The 7814-nt window shown below is 40.0% G+C and overlaps 1 long non-coding RNA gene across 1 annotated transcript; it reads right to left on the reverse strand.

The window, feature by feature from the left end:
* Positions 1–983: 983 nt before the first annotated feature.
* On the reverse strand, positions 984–3471 carry LOC134039719 (uncharacterized). The gene is made up of 4 exons (XR_009932815.1): positions 3148–3471; positions 1956–2113; positions 1478–1606; positions 984–1372 (listed from the first exon to the last, which is right to left on the reverse strand). It is a non-coding gene; the product is annotated as an uncharacterized LOC134039719 (long non-coding RNA).
* Positions 3472–7814: the final 4343 nt, after the last annotated feature.

A 7814-nucleotide genomic window follows, 5' to 3' on the forward strand; every position in this document is an offset into this window, starting at 1 on the left:
TGAAAAAGAGATTTGTATTAATTGAACCAGTTAAAATACAGGTGATGCCCATTAGTCTTCATATATACGCCTCCCAAATCTAAACCGTATCATCCAAACAACACTGTTGACAGTTTAATCTAGTAGGCCTGTACCTCATCTTTTATGCGTCAAAAAAAAGAAAGAACATCTGTACCTCGTTCTCCCAGCCTCTTCGCTGCGTATCTGGACAGAATACAAATAAACACGTACTAGGCAACAGACTGACACGTATAAATGGATAACAAAAGACATTTGGTAAACACGATTTTGAGGAATATACATGTACATTCTAGCGAGTCTCTTGTCTTTGGACACTAATTGGGTTATGCTCCAGTTTGCATCATCCGAAAAGTTTTTTTAGCAGTGAGCCACTTTATGTACTTTTACGCCAATTAATGCGTTTCTTCCTGACGTACTTGAAATCCTCCGTGTGTCAATGCAGTTCAGGGGTGTACTCAAGGTAATCCTCCCGAAAGACTATCTTGACACAATCAAAGCTGGCTTGTCTAAAGTAGAGCTAATCAAGGGCCACACAGTCAAGCATGTTAGACGTGAACAACCCCACCGGGGTAACTACCGCTGCTCAGTCAAATCTTTGGTCCTTCTATTGGCAGGTAACCTTGGCAGAAGTGAGAATATTTCTTAAATCAATTCAATTAACACCGTTTTTAAGTGCTAATTTGGAGCTAGCCCTTAGATCTGCATTGACATAATCAACTACTGTTTGGGCTGTGGGTCTCTCTGCTTGGCACTGAGCAGCAGACCTGCTGTGAGTACACGATTCTGAACCGTAGAGATGCTTTAAGACTGATTGCCCAATGGGCAAAGTTTATGTAGGATTCGAGGCAAGAGTAAGAACTGAGCTTTACGGATATCCTGAAGGGGGGAGGCATTAGCAATGCAGCCGTACGGAGAGAATGTGTGGAGGAGGGAGGGGAGGCCAGGAAGGGGTTGAGCTTGAAAAACGAATCCCAGGTTTATTGGATTTTCTGACCAGCTCAGTAGCAGGCTGGGGATGGATCAGCCCCTGAAGACCAGGCAGAAAGTGGTGAGGCATGTGAATGATAAAGATCAGCTATCGGCAAATAGATTTTTTTTTTGCTCTGTCTCACATTGTTCCCAGATTCTTGATTCCTCTCGTCAAAAACGTCTCGAAGCAAATAAAGCCATCGAAATGATTGTGTCAATCCTTTCTTGCAGAGGTACGATGAGGTGAGTTCTCGTGTGTTCAAATTGTATTATTTGGTTGCAAGTCTCGTGAGGGAAAGCTAGTGAAGGTTGTTCTGAAGAACTGTTTCCAAGGTGGAGACGTTACGAGGTGTGTTTTCATCATGGCGGCGGGCTCCCTTGGCTCCTCATGAGCTTCCGAACGAGGACAAGAAGCCGTCCAGAAGGCAGAGCAGCAGAGGGTTAAGAGAGGAACAAAGTTAAGAGGCAGCCTCCAACTGGAGTCTACTTACTTTCCTGTCTTGATCTCTGACACCCCAGAGAGGCCTGGGATATTTCCAGACTCTTTCCCACATTTGTTTCACCACCTTAATTGTCCCGTAGGGAGAACCGGCTCCGGGCTCGGGTGCGAGATAATCTGCAAATCAATGAAGGTGGTTGTAAAACTCTTACTAAGCCATGTCACCCCAGCTGGAGGTAAATTCACTCTGGAAACTTCTAATTAGGAGTGTCAAATGTGTGTCCACCTATAGAGATGAAGCGATATTTTGTAACATGGTGACTGTACGCTGTTGGGCAGAACAAGGCAGATTTAGTCTGATAAAACTAACACCAGGAGGCACGATCACAGCACAGTCGAAGGCTAGACAGGAAGCAAAGACTGTTGGATGTGATCCGTGTCATGTTTAAATACTCAACAAGATCTTGCAACTGAAAAAAAATGTATGGTTAAAAACCATACTGGTTTTTATATCATGCTGCCTCACCTAACATTTTCTTGATGTTCTCTATGGAGGTTCGTAGGTTTACTTGTTTCCTGACAGGAGTCTGCTGGGACGTCCTTGACGTGAATCTGTATGCAGTGGGTTCCCTCCCCGTAATCCATGATTTACACAGTTTGTCTCTAAAGAACTTGCTGCCCTGACTAAGACAAACAAAGGATCTGCTTGAAGCCCTTCAGGATTACAGCCAAGAAATAATTATACCTACATTCCTACATCACTTAACGCCAATATAAACATTCTCATGGACGGTCGTCTAACTGACAGACATCTGTCTCTAAGTGAATCATGGGCATGCATTCCTAAAACCCTCATTGTGACAATGTTAAAGTGACATTCAAAACCAAACTAGGGGTATCACATGCAGTATGCACTAAAACATGGCTCCATATGACTAATTTACTTGAAATGACTTGACCTCACAATTGTTTCTACTCAGGATAATTGCTTACAGTAGATACGACAAATTAAAGGGGATTATTTGACATTTGGTAGGTGTATTAAGTGGGTGAATGTGTTAAAACCCTCGAGACCTATTGGCAGAGCCAACGTATTCACTGTCATGCTGTAAAGAAATTCATTCCCTAATCCCTCTATATAAATGAGGCTGCTATTTTGCCATGTCACGTCCAGGCTTAGAAAGATTATTCTTGAACCACATCGAATGCCTAAATAGATTAAGAAAACCAATAGCGCATCCAGTTAGGAAACTTAAAAGCTTTAAAGTCTGAATTAAGTACAGGCGGTGCTCTTAAATATACTGTTTTAAATAGTAGAAATTTCATTGGTAATTCTAAAGAACATATTTTTTACTGCCTCAAGTAGTACGTCCCATATGCTATAGCCTACACACTGGACCATTTATACAGTATGTCTATACAGTAGTGACCACAATACTACTACATATTACTCCCAATGTTCTCTCTCGGATTGCCTACCCCCTTCACAACATACATAAAAATTACTTTAAATCTATGCTAATGAGTTTGCAGTCACCAACAACGCACAAAAGCAGCTCCAATCTCAAAACATAGTCTCTCACACGTATCGATATATTAATATAACACAGACTATATACTGTAGCTACTCTTACCTAACTCAAGCCAATTCAATATTGTTGGGGCATTAATCAAGAAAGCCAGGGCTTGCATCAAAGTAAATTAACCACGTGGCTTACCTTTAAAAAGAGTTGCAGTTGGCGAGCGCTGCGTAAATCGTGCATTGGGTTAACTCCTTCTCAAGCGCTGGCTGAACCATGGGCCTTTTTCTGTGGAGCATTGCTTGTCTATTGTTCGGAAATGTTATTAAAGCTAGTCTAGGTTGTGATACCAAGTGGAGATAAATTAACGCCCTGTACCACTCAAAATGTGGGCAGGATACTGTAGTTAAACAGATTGGTTGGGCTGGACAGTGCCAAGGTTACGGGTTGTCTTCTGAGCTAGCTAGTAACAGCTTCTGTAATGTTTAGGACTACCGCTTCAGCTAGCAGGTGTATCATGGCTGTAACCGAAGGAAGCTCTTGCTAGGTGGCGCGGGTTTTTGTAAAACATTTTTTTTTGTTTTTAGTTTTGCTCCCTCTTCAGTTTCTGGAGCTGCGGAAAGCACCGTGCAGCCATTCCCCAAACGGGAACACGCGCTTCCCCAACTGTGACCTCACGTACATGTCTACACCCACAGACACCAGTAGCCTATTCAAATCTAGTTCTGAAATTGTTTTCTTTGACCACATACGACCAAACGCAGAAAGTTTAAATAAGTTTAAACAATAGGCAGCCATTTAACAAGATTTAGTTAGTCTTAAAAAAAAATGTCCAAACTTTTTTTTTTTACTAGATGGAAATAAGTTGGATATCTTTTCAACTGCAGCCCTATACTGTCCCTTTCATGAGTTTAAAATTTCAAAGTGTGCAAGTCTTTGTAGTTTGATTTCGAACCTGTGTTCACAAGGGATGAAAGAGATTTACTTTTCCTGATGCCTTGTAAAGCATGCATAAAGGTGGCCTTGATGAACCAATTCTTTCAAAGCAAAGCTTGAGAAGTCTGAAGCTCACTTCAGATGCGTCAGATGTTCCTGTTGAGCTGTTCGACAGTTGAAATTATTCCATATTTAATAAGAAATTCACTACTGGGTTCAGATGTGTTGCAAAGAAACCTCGTAGAGAGTGCAGAAAATGGCTATTGATTGCACCCGTCAAACATGATGACATCACAAACCTTTGATTTCACAGCACTGCGTCACCTGATCGAGGAATGTTCTCGCAGAGAAACACTAATGGAAGTTTGAATTTAAGCAAATTGGTGTCCTTGGTGGACCCTATACTGCAGGCTCATCTGAGATGGAATGATGAACGGTGAACAGTATTATTCCCAATAAAACGTTTAATTGTCAGCATCAATTAATTAAATATGAGCATGGCAAGTTAAAATAGAAGGTAAGTTCAACTGGAAAACTACTAATACTTATTTGAAATAATCCTGAAACGTTCTGTTCATATGTATGGAGATAGACGTATCAACTGACTACAATAAAGACAAAGGTATTGTGTATCTAAATAATGAATGCAGGAGTGGAGACAAATTCAAGAACCCAGTGACCCTTTAAAGATTTACTCAACTGTTATCTCCAATTGCATCTTGTACAGAATGATTATTCTCCCTGAAGCCAGAGTCTTCAATGGCCCTCTGTCAAGACCACATCTCGGGAAAAAAAAGAAAGTTAGCAAATCAATTTAGAGATACATTTTCGACTAGTAGGTAGAGATCTGACACAGTCATTCATCATCTGGGCAGAATCCTAATAAAGACAAATTCAAAGTCCTTTACTCTTACAATAGGGAACTTATCAAACAGCTTCAGACACTACTGAAACCAGTTTACAGCCAATTAGTATTTTTAGCAACCGGTCTGACCTCTCAAACTGAAAACATTTCATTTCATGGTTGTTGACAGAAACATCTTTGATGCACTAGTTGTGCTGAGTGTGTGTAGAAAAGGAGAACATCTTCTCCAGTAGTGTGAGTATTTCAGTTCACTTTCCACCCTCTTAAAATGTTTGTTTCGTTTGACATGTGGTGTGGTATCGCTGCAAGAAAAGTAGATGTTTAGGCTATGTATATGTAGGTACAGTAGTCATTAGTGGATATTAGTCATCAAGCTATAAACAGCATTTATAAATAACATTCCACCATCACTCCAGAGCCCACAGTAAGAGAATCGTTCAGAAGACAGATTAGCAGTAGACATATTTCACAGTGAGTTCTGTTCTGGCTCCCACAGACAGAATGATGGCTTTGCTTAAAAGAAAGGATATAACAACATCAACGGTTGTCCAGGGTGACTGATAGAGCTGGGGTAGAGGGCGATTGTGAGGAGACAAAATATGGACTTTCTTGGTCTCAGGTTTAGTTTTCCAAACTAAGAACCAGACACCATGTGGTGTTCACATACCCTGGACTTGGAGAAATTACTGAATATCTACTTGGATTTTCTCATCAGTTTATTCCATCCAAAAGTGATTATTTTGCATTTCTATTGGCTAGCACTAATGTATTACAAATAACTCTGGTACAATTTTAAGACCTGTTGCTAAGAAACAACATTTCTCAACAGACTGTGCTGTATACTCTCTGCTGTCTGCTCCAATGAGAGAGCTCTCAAATGATAGAGAGGCAGCACATTAATACAAAACTAAATTTATATGACAGTAATTGTTAATGTCATATGTGACACTCAATCATGGCGCTGAATGGCATTTCTGAATGAAGCAATTGCAACAGCCCCAAATTCAAGAAATCAAGACATAATTTTTTATTATTTTAGATGTTTGTGTTAATGGTAGGTTTGATCTGGCAATAAAATAACAAGGCAAAGGACAAGTTACATAAATAATATCTAATTAAATACAAAACCAAACCTGCATGAATATTATCTGGTCAAATCATGGCATTAAAAACAAATTTCCATTCAATGGTTTTATGCAGTTGATATTTGATCAAACTTAACTTCTTTACAAGCAAAATAAATGTCAATTCTAGTCACACGGTTGATTGTAATGGTCTTACTCATAACGTGGAAAAAGACTTGGGAATAATGTAGCAATATTTTATAAATTTTATTTAGGCCTATTCGTTTCTCTCTGATACTGTCTCTTTGTAGACAAAAAGAGAGAGAATGAATAGCAAGATATGACACAGTCCTCCAAATAAATTGTGGAGATTGGATTTCCAGCTCATTTAACCGACAGAAAACATGAGAATGTTATTCAGACTGGGAGTCATTTGGATTGTAATGACTAATCGGGGGCCCCAGGAAGTGGAATTTCTGTGACTGAGTAGGGAGGTTAATTCGAGCACCTCTACAGGTGTTGGACAAAATCATCTCTCTGCTGCCTCAGTAATATAATAGTTACTTTCTTTCCATCACACACATATCTGCGCGGAGATTGGATGTAGGCCTTTACCTTCGGCAGCTTGACAGCTCGTGATTAGTGCCGTTGAGGTGCCCATTCTGAAAACCCAGGTGACCACTCACACCGCACGCTACAACCTGTGGGAGAATACAACTAGAGGTCCCACGAAGTCGCATTGATTTCCAATCAAGTGACACTCAAGTGACATTTAGGGGCTCACAACCCTGGGCTTTAGAACTGGATAACAGGAAGCATGTCTTTAGAAGAGACGGAAATAAACAGGATATGGATAATACGACTGTGTCAAGCTTGGAAACGTAAAAGAGGATAACTTTATATATTATATATATATATATATATACCTGTAGATAATGTTGAGGTGTTGATTTCTTACATTTCAGTTTTGAGTCGTGTTTTGGGGACATTTGTTTTCAAAACTGATACTGTTTCGTAGTTTGGCCAGGAGTATATGAGCTTCAAATTGGCACTCTCATTGCATGGTGTAATGATGTGAATAATTTAAAAAAATTAAGTTTATTCATCACAAAGTAGAGACTAAAGATGGTGGCCATTTTCGTTCTGGTGTTTACTTAGTGATTGATGAGGTGATTTGGAAAGAGTCTTGACCAAGTCCAGTATAGAGCACGAGAGAGAGAGAGAGAGAGTGAGAGAGAGGGAGAGAGAGAAAAATGGAGGGAGAGAGAGAGAGGGACTCAGAATTAACACTAAGCTAACATTGTTTGTGTTCTCTCTCACAAGGTAAAATGAACCCATCTAAACAGATGTACAGCAAACTCTCAAAGGAGAGGTTCTCTCTCAGTCTGACAGGCAGACGTCAGGGTGTAAAAACTGACTTGGGGACGAGCCAAGGTTTACCCATCCTCCTATTACTTGGCCTGACACTGTGAACAGAAGCCATTATCACTGGCTGTGTTTAGTGGCCAACTAGACATGCACTCAAGGGCATCTTTGCAACCTCATGGAGCTTCACTGCTCTTATGTAATTTGACTGGATCACACAAGCTTACTGACAGCACATACTACACCCTCTGCTAATCTAAATGTTTTGCCAATCCTCATACTACTTCAGCAAAATTATTTTTAAAAAGCCATCAAAGTTTTAATTATTGAACTCCTTTTAAAACACGTGTTCTTTGTTAATGGCGACGTGACAAATGTAATTCCATACAATGTCAGGAAGTAAATAAAATGGTCATGTTTTGGATTACTACACCAGCAGCTATGTGTAGATTGGCTAAATACAGATGATATCTAATGTCAGTTTATTCTGCTGCTACAGCGTTATGTTGCCCCCATGTGTGCATGCAATGCACTTCAACTGCAAGAATCTGAGCCACAAACGGGCAAGATATTGTGATATGCATGTGATTCCAATTTCTGGAACAACTCGTTTCAATTAATCGAAAAATGATTTG

This window comes from Osmerus eperlanus, chromosome 19 (assembly GCF_963692335.1).
Source record: "Osmerus eperlanus chromosome 19, fOsmEpe2.1, whole genome shotgun sequence".
Taxonomy (NCBI): Eukaryota; Metazoa; Chordata; class Actinopteri; order Osmeriformes; family Osmeridae; genus Osmerus; species Osmerus eperlanus.